At 37.3% G+C, this 16,899-nt stretch overlaps 1 protein-coding gene and 1 pseudogene across 2 annotated transcripts in view; one reads left to right on the forward strand and one right to left on the reverse strand.

The window, feature by feature from the left end:
* CCDC148 (coiled-coil domain containing 148) overlaps positions 1–16,899 on the reverse strand; it is a 281,210-nt gene that overhangs the window by 141,598 nt on the left and 122,713 nt on the right. The gene's annotated exons all lie outside the window — the stretch shown is intronic.
* LOC128590391 (60S acidic ribosomal protein P0-like) lies at positions 2,471–8,774 on the forward strand (annotated as a pseudogene).

Below are 16,899 nucleotides of genomic sequence, written 5' to 3' on the forward strand. Positions count from 1 at the left end.
ATCATCTACAAATACATTATTTGATCTAAATTTTTAAAAATTCTTATATTGAGCCAAATTTGTTTCCGTGTTTCCATTTTTATGCTTTCCTTTTTCAGAGAAAGAACATTTTTAAGTACAGTAAAGTTGAATTCAATAAAGTTACCTTATACAGACATTATGACTCAATTTCTCAAGTCCAAAAGCAAGAATAATGAAACTGGCCTACATCTATGGGATGGTCTGAGAAAAAGTTTAATTAACCATCATGACAGCTTCTGAAATTTTAATTGCCACATAAAAATACTTTAATCTCACCTCAAACCAACCACTAGTGATCATTAAGTTATACGAATGAATTTTAGAAGAACGATGATTCTTTCTCTCAGTTTATTTTTTTAGACATTAACAATGTTCAACTTTATGTTCTCTTATAGGCACTAATGTGGCAAATAAACATTAACCTGTAAGTGTAATAATTATAATTTCTTACATTACTTGTTCTCCATAGTGTCAGTTCTAATAATATGGTTTCTTCAAAGGATTATATTTTAACTACAGTTGAAGTTCAAGGTTTAAAGAATAGGGAAAATTTGTTATGAACAACAGATTTGGTATATAACGTAAGTGTTAGAATTCTTCTCATGTCAAAATTTGACAGTTTTCTTCATAGAAATTTTGATCTTGCTTATAGCTGCACACATTTTATTATTTTCATAACAAATTCTATCTGCATTATCCAGGTTTAAAAATAACAAATGCTGATTGTCCTGGACACGAATCTGTCAAGCTGCTATGATTACATTTTCTCCAGTCATATCTACTCAAGATTAATTTGCTCTCACACCCAGTAAAGAATAGAAATCTCTTGTAAATGACTTTCACTCCTCCACCCTGTAAAACTCAGATTTTTCTGTTTCCTAAAATTGAAAATGTAGCCTCATACACTATTATGCTGTATAATCACTAGCTAAAACAATTACATCAAAATGTAGATATAGACTGCAGTGATATTAACAATAAAAACGGTTGAACTAGATATTCTAGCCATGATTCTTAGATATGCTTTTCACAAATACATAATATGGAAGTAAATATAATTAAGCAAAAAGCAACTCCAAGACTAGTTTTGGTGGTATCCTGCAGAAATTAAGACCTCTTTTTCTCTTGATAAAATGCATTCCACCATAGCCAAGAGAATTTAGAATATATTTTTTTCCCACAATAGACCCAAAGTAAGTTAATCAATTGCCCAATGCATTTTTTAGTCCAAGAAAGAGTATAAAACCATAAAGTAGTTATTTTCCATGATATATTTAAAAGAAAGCTACCAAAGATCCATAACAAAAATAAAATCATTGTCTACAACTATTCCCCACCCCTTCCAGCATCAGGTTGGACAATCGTGTTGAAATATGCCAAGAGAAGATGCGCGTTACAGTGGCCTAGATGTTGATTGAGTAGGTCACCGAAGCAATGTGACTTAGTGAACACTAGAAGAAAAAATAATTATGCTGCTGTTTCTGAGAACGTCTCTCCTTATTAATCACTCTTGGCACACTCCAGCCCAGAATGGAAGCACAGAACCTGAGACTGGACATGCCCAGGCACTGAAACTCCCAACAGTTCTGAAACTACATTCTCAGAGAAAAAAAATACCACCCAGTAATTAAGGCTCCAATGTTTGGCTGTTTGTTTGTTTTTTCTCAGATTAATATAAGGGTATATATGATTAGGTTACTTTGTTTCTGTTTACAAGGTAAAGTCTGAGTTGTAGTTGAGACCTTCACCTAAGAACAATATACCCTTACATTGTACACCCCCTCTCCTCCCTCTTTCCCTTTCTTGAATTTGTGTTTTTCTCTCATATGGACCTGGAGTTGTCCATCTACTAGTTTCAAATTAGTATTGAGCACCTGGGATACTTGCTTTTGCATTCTTGAGATACTTTACTAAGGAGAATGCTCTTCAATTCCAACCAGGTAAATACAAAAGATGTGAAGTCTCCATCTGTTTTTATGCCTGAATAGTAGTCCATGGTATACACAGATTATTAATCTAATCGTGGGTTGATGGGCACTCAGATTGTTTCCTTGGCAATTGTGCATTGAAGGCTCCAATGTTTTAACTTCTTGTGACCTCATCAAATAAGTAAATAATTAAGGAAATGTCAGTTACCTATTATGCTCCTTTCCCTTTCTTTCTTCTGTCTTGTATTCATCCAGCATTTGTCACACATACAATCATTTATTTATTTCAAATGGTTTTTTAAAAAAAATTATGTGAGGCCACACACTGTTTCCTTAGTGTTACCTTCTGATGCTGACTTTTATCCATCTAATTTTTAGTATCAACAGAGTACATGGCTCATTTTGAAACAAGAGAAGAGTCGGGTTTATGATACGAATTATGCATAGGCTTGTTATTGCCAGGTGTCCTTGAGTGAGAGTGTCTTTAAAGCCTGAATGGCAATCCCTGACACCCTGCTGTGATGCCCAGAGAAGACAGAGTGACCTGGTAGTCCAACTACTTCCTCAAGATCATCCAATTTCTGGATGATTATCCAAAATGCTTCATTGTGTGAACAGACAACATGGGCTCCAGGCAGATGCAGCAGATCCGCATGTCCCTTCCAGGGACAGCTGTGGTGCTGGTGGGCAAGAGCACCACAATGGGCAAGGCCTTGGAGGGCTTCTGAAAACAACCAGCTCTGGAGAAACTGCTACCTCATATCTGGGTAATGTGGCCTTTGTGTTCACCAAGGAGGACCTCACTGAGATGAGAGACGTGCTGCTGACCATGCTGCTTTCCCCTGGGAAGTCACTGGGCCACCCCAGAACACTGATCAGGGGCTAAAGAAGACCTCTTTCTTCCAGGCACTAAAATCCCCAGGGGCACCATTGAAATGCTGAGGGATGTGCAGCTGATTACAACTGGAGACAAAGTGGGAGCCAGCGAAGCCACACTGCAGAACATGCTGAACATCTCCTCCTACTCCTTTGGGCTGGCCAGCCAGCAGGTGCTCGACAATGGCAACATCTACAACCCTAAAGTGCTTGACATTACAGAGGAAACAGCATTCTCCCTCCTTGGAGGGTGTCCACAATGTTGCCAGTGTTTGTCTGCAGACTAGTTAGCCACCTGTTGCATCAGTACCCCATTCTATCATCAGTGGGTACAAATGGGTCCTGGCTTTGTCTGTGGAGACTGATTACACCCTCCCACTTGCTGAAAAGCTCAGGCCTTCTTGACTGACCCATTGCCTTTGTGGCTGCTGCCCCTGTGGCCGCCACCATCACTGCTGCTCCTGTTGCCCCCGCATCCCCAACCAAGGTTAAAGCCAAGGAAGAGTCAAAGGATTTGGATGAGGATATGAAATTTGGTCTCTTGGACTCATCACCCAAAAGGAAAAAACTCACCCAGGTTTATTTGCAAAACAAGGAAATAAAGGCTTACTTCTCTTAAAAAAAATTTCTTTTTTTGCAAATCTTTTACTCAAGGACAGTGAAAGAGCTACACTGGATAGATAAATATTGAAAAAGAAATATAAAGAGAATAGGCACAAAATACTGATGATATTCACACATGACAGCAATCTCCAGTGCCCTCATCACCAAGTCCAGAAGATGAACCAAATGGTATAAAGTCTACTGATGAAAATATCAATTATTTTTACTTTTCTGGAGGACAATTTAACAATACTCTTAAAAGCCTTAGGATTTTTCATGCCCTATGACTCAACAATTCTACTTCTAGGAACTCAACTTAAGAGCATAATTATATAATTACTCAAAATATAGCTACAAAGTTGTCTATTTCAACATTTTAGAACAATTATCAAAATATGAAATAAATAAATGTCCAAAATAAGAAATTGGTTAATCTGTAATACAACCACATCTTGTAACAGTATGCATCTACTAAAAAATGTAAGGAATATTTAATATGTGATTTAAAACTTACAAGAATCTCAGTAAACATTTATTGAAGAAATGGATAACACTGGATATGATTCAAAACAGGAAAACAGTAGGTATGCTGATTTTTTCGTTTTTATAAACAAGAGGCATACATCTGAAATAAAATGTTACTCAAGGATATTTCTGGGTACTGGAAATTTAGAATAATATTCAGTTACTTCTCTTTGCTTACCTCTGTTTGAAAAAAAGTTCTTTAATAAATATAATTATTTCTGTATTACAAGAAAAATACATAAAAGGAAAAACCCATAGAGTGCTAAATGGTTATCTTAGTGCTAACAAGCTACTTACAAGCAGGGTAAAGCCACTAACAAGTATGGTAAATTGAAATTAATTGAAAAAATATGAAACTCTGGGCATTGGCACTGTATGTACAGAAGAGCAAAAGTGTTAAGATCACTGTGGATTCTAAAGAGCAGTCAGATTCAGATCTCATAAAATAACAGAATATTAATTATGAACTAACATTATAAAATTTAATATACCTATCAAACAATAAAGTAGAAATTACTTGCTGTCACTCTATACATTTTCTTCACATATTGACTTCATATGTAATAGAGCATCAGACAATTATGTCTCATCTATATGATTAATTCGTCCAAATGTTAGGAAATTAAAGCCACAATCTCATCTGAGTCCAAACAAGCAATTAAACTTGTCTTCATGTTACTAATGAAATATAACCCAAATAGAATCTAAATAGCTTTGCAAACACACTGAATAAAGGAAGAGGTTCAATTGTAATCAAATTGTTTTTAAAATGTAGTTCAGGGCTTGTCACCTGTAGCTCAAAAGTTAGGGTGCTGGTCGCATACACTGGAGCTGGCGGGTTCCAACCCAGCCATGGCCTGGAGAACGACAATGACAACTACAACCAAAAAATGGCTGGGCATTGTGGTGGGTGCCTGTAGTCCCACCACAATGGGTACTTAGGAGGCTGAGGTAAGAGAATTGCTTAAAAGCCCAAGAGTTTGAGGTTGCTGTGAGCTGTGATGCTATGGCACTCTACTGAGGGCGACATAGTGAGGCTACGTCTCAAAAAAATATATATATAATATGAAATAAAATAAATAAATATAGTTCAGTAAAAAGGAGCATCTTTTAATGCTGTGCTGTCCAAGATGTTAGCCACTAGCCACATGTGACTTAAAACGTGGCTAGTCCATATTAAGCTATATTGTAAGTATAAGTGCAGGCCAGACTTTAGAGATTTTGTATTAAAACAAACTAACTCATTAATAATTGTAAAATACTGGTTGTAAGCTGAAATTATAACATTTTGGAACTACTGAGTTAAATAAAATACATTTTAAAATAAATTTCACCTTGTTCTTTTTATTTTTTTAATAGAACTGCCTAAAAATTTGCTGTTTGCTACTTAATTTTTACCCTTATTAATTTTTTCCCTTTAGAAATTCTTTATTTTAGAAAATACATACATATGGTTCAAAATTCAAAAGCTATAATGAAAAGGAACTACAATGAAAATTCTTTCTCACACCTCAGGCATCTGGTTCCCCTCCCCAGAGACAAATGTTATCAACTTTTGTGTATTGTTTCAAAGATACAAAATATATTTCAATATATATGTTTGCACTGTGCCCTGGCATGCACAATGCCTACTGTGTATAACCCTATAACTCCTCCTAACCCTTGGATATTGTTCCATGTCAGTATATGTAAGTTTTTACTTTTTTATCTACAGAATAATATATTGCATGGATGTACAATAATCTACAAAAGTAGCTCCTGTTGATATTTAGATTTTTGCTCAATTTCTTGCTACTATAATGAATGGCTCTACAAATAAGTCAGTGTAAATATATTCAAGTATATTTGTATGGCATATTATCGTGATTTGATAAGTCCTGCTGAAATATCCTACAGAAAAGTTTCACCAGCTTAGATTTCCTTTAGCAGAATATGAAATACATGTTTTCCCACGCCCTTGCTGTATCTGTTAGGGTTAGCTACAGATAATAGAAACCACTCAAACTCTTTAAGCAAAAAGAGGTTTATGACTAGATATTCCGTGACTTACACAATATTGAAAGGGCTAGAGCAGCAACTTCCAGCTCCCAGAAAATCACAATGCTTCTGCCGTGGTTAGGAAAGGCCCCACCTAAACTTCAGGAAGCTGCAAGTTTGGAGCATGATCCACATGAGTAAACAGAAGTCCCTCTTCCTGCCTCTTTTCCTTTTAACTCTGTTCTGAATCCACATTTCATGTGAGTATTTTTGATTATTAGAACCCAAATCATATTGATGACAACATCATTTATAAAATGTTTAATATGATAGCAATAGTCCTCCCTCATTATTGCTTCTTTTCCCCCAGAATTTTTCCAGATATTCATATTTTTTCTCATGTGGATTAAAATACAGATTGTTTAATTTTTTAAACTTGTAAATATTGTATTACAATCACATAAAACTTAAACTTGGATGGAAAAATATCTGTAATTTTTGAATCTTTTATTCTAAGAATAAAAAGCATGAATTGCTCAAGTTTTATGTTCTTCTGTGACATTTTAAAGTTTTCTTCTTATAGTACAGATCTGCATTTCTTCTTAAATAAATACACAAATATTCTATATTTATTATTGCTATTGCAAACTACATTTGTTTGGTTTTTTTTCATTTTATCTTCTGACTGGCTATAATTCGTATATATAAAGAGTTTGAAATCTATTTATACTAATCTTATACTGGGATATCTTACAAATTATCTCACGTTTGTATAGATTTTTTTTTCTGGTGATCACTTGGTTTTCCTAGTAAAAAAACTTACTATCTGCAAATGAGATAATTTTACCTGTATCTATGTGTTATAACTCTAAATATCTTTATCGTCTCTGATTGTGTTGTGGATAATTTCCAGAATAGCATTAAATAATGGTGATGATTATAGACTAGCTTGTGACTAAGACAAATGCTTCTATTGTTTTCCCATTAAAATTTTGAGTTTATGGTGTGTGCCACACCTTCTGGGGACAAGACATGATTGCAAGAGGGACTTTACCTAACAAATCCAATCTGTGTAACCTGGCTTATTGTACCCTCAATGAATCCCCAATAATTAAAAAAAAATTTTTTTTTAAGTTTAGTTTATAACAGTAAAAGATATCATCTCTAATATTACTATTTTAACATTTTTAAAGAGTAAATGTTAAAAATTTTAATGGCCTTGTAGTGTCCATGAAGATAGGCCATAATGGATCTCTTTATATTCACTATTTTAATGTGCTTTAGGATCCTGACAGAAGATATTTTATTAAAGATTTTTGTATCAATAGACATGATATTAGGCTATAGTTTATTATATGTGTACAATATTTGTCCAGTTTTTCTTTCAATATGACACTTCATTAACATAGAAGTTTTCTTCTCTTTTCTATGCTCTTAAACAGGTAAATCACAGTGAAATTATTTATTCTTTTTTCCTATCTCTGTTTAAATTAATAAACTTTATTTCTTAAAGCAGTTTTAGATTCACAGCAAAACTGAGCAGAAAATACAGAGAGTTTCCATTTATCCTCTGTCTCCACACACAAAAAAAAGCCCGTTTCACCAATATTCCTCACTAGAGTGTGGGTTTTTGTTACCATCGATGAACAGACATTGACCATCACTGACCTATAGTTTACATTAGGATTTACTCTTGGTATTTGTTGCACAGACCCCAAGTTTTGACAAGTACATAACGATAGGTATCTCCCATGTAGTAATGCACAGAAGTTTTCCTGCCCTTAAAATCCTCTGTCCTCTGCCTATTCATTTCTCTCTCCTTTCAAGTCCCTGAAAACTCCTAATCTGTTTATACACTCCATAATTTTGCCTTCTCCAGAATGCCATATAGTTGAAATCATACACTATGTAACTTTTTCAGATTGGCTTCTTACACTTAGTAATATGCATTTAAATTTCTGCCATATCTTTTGATGGCTTGCTAGCTCATTTCTTTTTAGTGCTGAATAAAATTTCATTGTCTGTATACACCACAGTTTATTTCTCCATTCACCTACTGAAGAACATGTAGGTCACTTCCAAGTTTGGGAGTTACAAGTAAAGCTGCTGTGAACATCCATTTGCAGGTTTTTGTGTAGACAGACATTTTTTATTCATTTGAGTAAATACCAAGGATCTCAATTGTTGGATTGTAAGGTTAAGAGTGTGTTAAGTTTGGTAAGAAACTCCAAATTGTTCCACGCATTTGTCAGCATTTGGTGTTATCAGTGTTCTGGATTTTGGCCATTCTTATACATAGGTAGAATAGTTCATTGTTTTAATTTCAATTCTCTAGTGACATACAATGAGGGGCATTTTTTCCTGGGCTTATTTGCCAACTGGTTGTCTTTCTTGGTGAGATGTCATCAGGACCTTTGCCCATATTTTAATTAGGTGGGTTTCTTATTGTCAAGTTTTAAGAGTTCTTTGTATATCTTGGATAACAGTCTTTTATCAGATGTGTCTTTTGCAAATATTTTCTCTCATCCTGTGGCTTGTCTTCTGTCTCACTTCCCATTCTCTTTTGCAAGGCAGAAGTTTGCAATTTTAGTTAAGTTCAGCTTATCAATTATTTCATTCATGGATCATATCTTCCATGATGTATCTAAAAAGTCACTGTAATGCCCAAAATCGTCTAGGTTTTCTCTTATGATTTTTTTCTAGGAATTTTATAGTTTTGTGTTCTACACTTAGGTCCATGACACATTTTGAGTTAAATTTTGTGAAAGGAATAGGGTCTATGTCTAGATTATTATTTTTTTTTTTTGCATGCAGGTGTCCAGTTGCTTCAGTAACATTTGTTGAAAAGACTAACTTTACTGCCTTGTATTGCCATTGCTCCCTTGTCAAACATCATTATTTATCTGAGCCTGAATTCGCTACTCTATTTCTCTTTCTGGCCATTTTCTAGCCAATATCATACAATCTTGATTGCTATGGCTCGAGAGTAAGTCTTAAAGTTGGGTAGTGTCAGTCCTCCAAATTTTTCTTCTTTGATATTAAGCTATCCGGGTCTTTCACATTTCTATATAAACTTTGGGATAAGCTTGTCAATATCCAAACAATAATTTGCTGGGACTTTGAACAGTTTGAACTGTTAAATCAAGTTGTTTCCTTTTCTCCTCCCCCTGCCAGAAGCACAAAAAAATTTTTCAGATATTCACTGTGAGGACCTAATATAGCTCCTGGAGGTAAAATTCACAAATGTGTGGAGAACTTGCCATGCCTGGGTCCTCCTTGAGTTTTTAACTGTCAGAGTTGTCCACATTGAGCCTCCCGTAATTCATCAGCTACACCTTAGGTTTTCCTAGCCTATCCCTCATCTCTGCAGAAGTTTCTGCTCCTGGGCTTCTGTTCCATTAAGTTGAGATTCCTTGTATCTGTCTGTCTCCAATTTGGGGGGCAGAAGATTGCCTTGTGACCTCACGTATCTGTTATATCCAAGAAGAGTTGTTGACTTTTCAGCTCGTTCAGCTTTTGATTTGCTGTTAGGATAGGGTAGTGACATGTATGCTCCTTTCTTGCCAGAGTGGAAACCAGAAGTCTCCATTTTTTCCCTAAAGATTTAAAACTTCCTGGAGAAACCATCATTTTTTTTAAACATTTATGTCACTGCATTTATTTAGAATTTTTCTTTTCCTTTCATTGCAAATAACATGAATTGAATGGCTTTCCAAGATTAATATTTATTTTTATCTAGTTCATTTATGATTTTATGTCTTCTTTACATCTTCATGTATCTGAAGTTAATTGAGTCAAATACAACAATAAGAAGACATAACCAATGATGGCGGACAGGACGGACGTGTAGCCCACCTCTCCCAAGTCATCAGGTAAGAGGAAGGGGGGTCTGCACCTTTTCCCCGCGTGGATTATTGGTGTGGACAGACAGCTGGAGATGCGCAGCGAATTGGCGGATTGCTGTATATGAGGTGTATATGAGAGGACTCTGTTGTACAGAGTTTTCCTGCTTGGCCATGCACGCCGGCAGGCCCCTCCCTCACGGAGGACAGCAGCTTACAATTCCTGGCAAAACCCAACTGACGAAAATTTATTCCTGAGCAGAGTTTGGCACCCAAAAGGGGAGCCACTCAGAATCACAAGGAACCAAGCAACCCGATGGAAAATTGAAGGGAAGGGATCCCACCCGGGAAACAGACATTTTGAATCATCTGAAATGGCGGGCACCTTCCCCCAGAACAACAGGAGTGATTAAATAGACGGGACCATTCCTGGTGGGGAATATTGGTGTGGGTTGGCAGTTCAGGCTGTGCGGCGAACTAGCGGGTGGCTGAACTCAAAAGTCCAGATTCAAAAGTGAGACTCTGAGCCACAAAAACTGAGTATAAGGTTTCCATGTGCCAGAGCCACAGCAGCAGCAAGACCCGGTGGCAGCCAGCACCCTCCCCAATAGCTGATTGCAGTTGCCAGTTTGCAGGAGAAAACCGGAGCAGAGTGGAAAGATCTGTGAAGCGTGGACTCCTGCACTGAGTTGGGAGGTCGGATAGGAGTGCTGTCTGGAACAGAGCAGCTGAGGTTGCAAAACAATTAGGTAAAAAAACTTTTACAGAAACTCCAAAATGGCAATCAGCCAGATAGGGTGGTTACCATGGTAACAGCATAAACTGTGAATCAGGTATAAGCCTGGAAACCACTCACAGTGCCACCTGGTGTCCAGAAAGTATATTGCATTATAAATATATACCTACAAAAGTTGATCCCTACGTCATACATATAGATGTATATTTCTACATGTATACAAGAATAATCTTTGTGGTTGGTACCTTTTTCTTCTCATTATTTTCTTGGAGGAACTATCGTTAATTTTTATTTATTTTTATTTTTAACTTTCTCTTTCTTCTTTTTTAACTTTTTTATGAACACCACTTTTTTTTTTTCCCTTCTCTCTTCCTCTTCTTCCCTTCTTATGGTTTCTGAGAGTGCTAACATCAGATTCCTAGAGGGTTTTTTGTTTGTTTGTTCGTTTTGTTTGTATGTTTTTACCATTTTTCTCAATTATTTTATGATTATCATTATTTTATTGTACTTTTTGGTGTTGTTGTCTGTATGTCTATGTGTTTCTGATTGTGCATCTTTGGGATTGTGTGTCTGGTAGCCTTTTTATCTGTTTATTTGTTCATTTGGTCTCAACGAGTTTGGTGTTTCAACCTGCAATTCTGAGCTCCCAGCACTCCCCTCCACTCTCACTCTGAGATCTAGAGGCCTATCCCCCAATAGTCCAGATTCCTGGGTGATATGTCGAGGGGTATGGACAGGGCCTGGACTGCAGCTGGTCAGTGCTGATTCTGTGGCACGGGAGTGCAGAGACAACAGTCGGCTAACAGGGAACCACACTGGAGCAGCAGTGCCCTGAGGCGCGGAGCAGCAGCCATTTTTGGCAACAATAAAGCATACCCCCGGATATTTCGAAGCCACAATCCCTGTCTCCCTGGGCAACCAGAGGAGGCCAGGCATCTTCTCAGATGGCAAACACAGCAGAACAGATCTGGGACTGAAACACAGGCCCAGTGAGTAAAGGGTTTGGCTGTGGCAGTACTGGCCTGGGTGGAGCGCGGGGACTAGAAAACACATGCGCAGAGCTGGGAAATACCCAGGTCGGGGCTGACCCAGAGGACCGCTTTACTGAGCCTAAGATGCACCCTGCCCTCAGGGGATCATCAGCCTATAGACAAAGAAAGGCAGGAGGCTAGAGCTGACCATGCTATGAATACAAACCTGCAGGACTAAAGACAGAGCCTGAGGCACAGGTTCTGGGAAGTCAAAACAACTTCTTTTCTGCAGAGGAATTTAGCAGGGACAGAAACAAATTCCCACAAAGTTGTTCTGTTCTATCAGTAACACCAATCAGGGGCAGGGCTGGAACTGACTGAACACCCCCCAGCCTCCATCAAGCGCCCAAGGTTGTCAGGCCTCACCACCCCCTGCTGGATAGAGGCAGAGAGCAGTGGCCTGGCTGAACAGATACAGATTTCCTTGTGATTCAGGCAGGTGAAAACCCCTGGAGTATCTGCTTGCTGGAGGCAACTGAGTCACAGCCCTATGGGGCTATCAGTGACTGGGTGTGACAGAGGTGCAAGGTGGGGAAGGAGGCATCAACCTTCCCAGACTACTCTGTTTTCTGGGTGGGTCCTCCTGACTTCACGGAGCACTGGAGCAAGTTATATGTGAGTTGTCACCAGACCCCTGCGATCCAGTTCCCAGAGACCTTTGAAACTCTCACACCTGAGACACATGCTGACTGAGACAACTAATTTGGACCTTTTGAACTGAGCCAATCGCTGAGGACTATGGAATTGGTGCCCTGGATGTGTGGTTGTAGGAAGGTTTGATTTTTTCTTTTCCAGTTGTTGCCTGTGGGGGACGGGGAGACTTAATTGCTGGTATTTTTCCACAGCTGAGACTTCAACCCAGAGTAACTGTTTCACTAGGGTCGAACAGAGATCAGCTGAAAACAAGACAAAACCACTTAGCCCCACCATGCCAAATAGGTCCCCAGTTTCTCAGGCCATAGCACATGTATGGGTCCTCAACAAAGCCCCAGGGGAAAAGTCAAATGGTGTAAAATAATCATGGGGCAGAATCAGCGGAAAAACTCTGGTAACATGAATAACCAGAATAGATCAACCCCCTCAAGGAAAGATATGGCAGATGTAACTGAAGATCCCATTCATAAACAGCTGGCTGAGATGTCAGAAATAGAATTCAGAACTTGGATTGCAAACAAGATTAATAGAATGGAGGAAATTCTGGAATTAGAAATTCAAAGAGCAATTCAAAAGTCAGAATTAGAAATTCAAGGAGAAATTCAAAAGTTGTCTCAAGAATTTAATTAACTTAAAGACAAAACCAACAAAGATTTTGATGCACTGAAGCAAGAATTTGCAGCCCTCAAAGATCTGAAAAATACAATAGAATGCCTCAGTAACATGGTGGAGCAAGCAGAAGAAAGGATTTCTGATATTGAAGACAAAGCTTTTGAATGCTCCCAAACTCTCAAAGAGGAAGAGAAATGGAGAGCAAAAACAGATTATTCTCTCAGAGAGCTCTGGGATAATTCAAAAAAGGATAATATCCACTTCATTGGAATCCCTGAAAGTGATGAAGTGGCCTCCCAAGGCACAGAGGCCATTCTCCATGAAATTATGAAAGAGAATATTCCAGACATGCCAAGAGATTCAGAAATTCAGATAGCAGACAGTTTCAGAACCCCAGCATGACTCAAATCGAATAAGAATTCCCCCAGGCATATCATAATTAACTTCACTAGTGTTAATATGAAAGAGAAAATTCTGAAAGTAGCCAGACATAAGAAATCCATTACCTACAAGGGGAAGAATATTAGAATGACTGCAGAGCTCTCTGCTGAAACTTTTCAAGCCAGAAGAGGATGGTCATCGACTTTTAATCTCCTAAAACAAAATAACTTTTAACCCGGGATCCTGTATCCAGCTAAACTGAGTTTCATTTATGATGGAGAAATTAAATACTTTAATGACATTCATATGTTGAAGAAATTTGCCATAACAAAACCAGCTCTTCAGGATATTCTCAGACCTATCCTCCATAATGACCAGCCAAATCCTCTACCACAAAAATAAACTCACTCAGAAACTTTTGATCAAACTCTAACTTCCACAGTGGCAAAAGGATTAAAAATGTACACTGGACTTTCAAAAAACTCGATACCCCAAATTTTACCAGACTTATCAATATTCTCCATTAATGTGAATGGCTTAAACTGTCCTCTAAAGAGGCACAGGTTAGCTGACTGGATACAAAAACTTAGACCAGATATTTGCTGCATACAAGAGTCACATCTTACATTAAAAGATAAATATAGACTCAGGGTGAAAGGATGGTCGTCCATATTTCAGGCAAATGGTAGCCAGAAAAAAGCAGGCATTGCAACTCTATTTGCAGATACAACAGGCTTTAAACCAACAAAAGTAAGGAAGGATAAGAATGATTACTTCATATTTGTTAAGGGTAATACTCAATATGATGAAATTTCAATTATAAATATTTATGCACCCAAACAGAATGCACCTCAATTTATAAGAGAAACTCTAACAGACATGAGCAACTTAATTTCCTCCAGCTCCATAATAGTTGGAGAATTCAACACTCTTTTGGCAGTGTTGGATAGATCCTCCAATAGAAAGCTGAGCAAAGAAATTTTAGATATAAACGTAACCATCCAACATTTGGATTTAGCAGACATCTACAGAACATTTCATCCCAACAAAACTGAATACACATACTTCTCATCAGCCCACGGAACATACTCCAAAATCAATCCATCTTAGGTCACAAGTCTAACCTCAGTAAATTTAACCTCCCAGGCCAACATGGAATAAAAGTTGAACTCAATAACAACAGGAATCTGCATACTCATACAAAAACATGGAAGTTAAATAACCTTATGCTGAATGATAGCTGGGTCAGAGATGAGATAAAGAAGGAAATTGCCAAATTTTGGGAACAAAACGACAACGAAGACACAAATTATCAGAACCTCTGGGATACCGAAGAGAAGACCTAAGAGGCAAATTTATAGCACTGCAAGCCTTCCTCAAGAGAATGGAAAGAGAGGAAGTCAACAACTTCATGGGAGATCTCAAGCAACTGGAGAAGGAAGAACACTCCAACCCCAAACCCAGTAGAAGAAAAGAAATAACCAAAATTAGAGCAGAATTAAACAAAATTGAAAACGAAAGAATTATACAACAGATCAATAAATCCAAAAGTTGGTTTTTTGAAAAGGTCAATAAAATAGATAAACCTTTGGCTAACCTAACCAGGAAAAAAAGAGTAAAATCTCTAATCTCCTCAATCAGAAATGACAAAGATGAAATAACAACAGACTTCTCAGAAATTAAAAAAATCCTTAATGAATATTACAAGAAACTTTATTCTCAGAAATATGAAAATCTCAAGGAAATTGACCAATACTTGGAAGCACGTAACCTTCCAAGACTTAGCCAGAATCAAGTGGAAATGTTGAATAGGCCAATATCAAGTTCTGAAATAGCATCAACCATACAAAATCTCCCTAAAAAGAAAAGCCCGAGACCATATGGCTTCACGTCAGAATTCTATCAAACCTTTAAAGAGGAACTGGTACCTATATTACTCAACCTGTTCCAAAATGTAGAAAAAGAAGGAAGACTACCCAACACGTTCTATGAAGCAAACATCACCCTTATCCCCAAACTAGGAAAAGACCCAACAAGAAAAGAAAATTATAGACCAATATCACTAATGAATATACATGAAAAAATATTCAACAAGATCCTAACAAACAGAATCCAGCAACACATCAAACAAATTATACATCATGACCAAGTTGGTTTTAGCCCAGGGTCTCAAGGCTGGTTTAATATACATAAATCCATAAGTATCATTCAGCACATAAACAAATTAAAAAACAAAGACTATATGATTCTTTCAATTGATGCAGAAAAAGCTTTTGATAATATCCAGCATCCCTTCATGATCAGAACACTTAAGAAAATTGGTATAGAAGGGACATTTCTTAAACTGATAGAGGCCATCTACAGCAAACCCACAGCCAATATCGTATTGAATGGAGTTAAATTGAAATCATTTCCATTCAGATCAGGAACCAGACAAAGCTGCCCATTGTCTCCACTGCTCTTTAACATTGTAATGGAAGTTTTAGCCATTGCAATTAGGGAAGAAAAGGCGATCAAGGGTATCCATATAGGGTCAGAAGAGATCAAACTTTTGCTCTTCGCAGATGGTATGATTGTATATCTCGAAAACACCAGGGATTCTACTACAAAACTCTTAGAAGTGATCAAGGAATACAGCAGTGTCTCAGGTTACAAAATCAACATTCATAAATCGGTTGCCTTTATATATACCAACAATAGTCAAGCAGAAAAAAACAGTTAAGGACTCTATTCTGTTCACAATAGTGCCAAAGAAGATGAAATATTTGGGAGTTTATCTAACAAAGGACGTGAAAGATCTCTATAAAAAGAACTATGAAACTCTAAGAAAAGAAATAGCTGAAAACGTTAACAAATGGAAAAACATACCATGCTCATGGCTGGGAAGAATCAACATTGTCAAAATGTCTATACTACCCAAAGCAATATACAATTTTAATGCAATCCATATTAAAGCTCCACTGTCATACTTTAAAGATCTTGAAAAAATAATACTTCGTTTTATATGGAATCAGGAAAAATCCTCAAATAGCCAAGACATTCCTCAGCAATAAAAACAAAGCAGGAGGAATCACGCTACCAGACCTCTGACTATACTATAAATCGATAGTGATCAAAACAGCATGGTACTGGCACAAAAACAAAGAAGTTGATGTCTGCGACAGAATACAGAACCAAGAGATGAACCCAGCTACTTAACCATTATTTGATCTTTGACAAGCCAATTAAAAACATTCAGTGAGGAAAAGATTCCCTATTTGACAAATGGTGCTGGGTGAACTGGCTGGCAACCTGTAGAAGACTGAAATTGGACCCACACCTTTCACCATTAACTAAGATAGACTCTCACTGGATTAAAGATTTAAACTTAAGACATGAAACTATAAAAATACTAGAAGAGATTTCAGGGAAAACCCTTGAAGAAATCGGTCTGGGCGAGTATTTTATGAGGAGGACGCCCCGGGCAATTGAAGCAGCTTCAAAAGTACACTATTGGGACCTGATCAAACTAAAAAGCTTCTGCACAGCCAAGAACAGAGTTAAGTAAAACAAGCAGACAGCCCTCAGAATGGGAGAAGATATTTGCAGGTTATGTCTCTGACAAAGGTTTAATAATCAGAATCTACAAAGAACTCAAACGTATAAGCAAGAAAAGAACAAGTGATCCCATCGCAGGTTGGGCAAGGGACTTGAAGAGAAACTTCTCTAAAGAA

The sequence above is a fragment of the Nycticebus coucang genome, chromosome 7 (assembly GCF_027406575.1).
Source record: "Nycticebus coucang isolate mNycCou1 chromosome 7, mNycCou1.pri, whole genome shotgun sequence".
In the NCBI taxonomy this organism is placed as follows: Eukaryota; Metazoa; Chordata; class Mammalia; order Primates; family Lorisidae; genus Nycticebus; species Nycticebus coucang.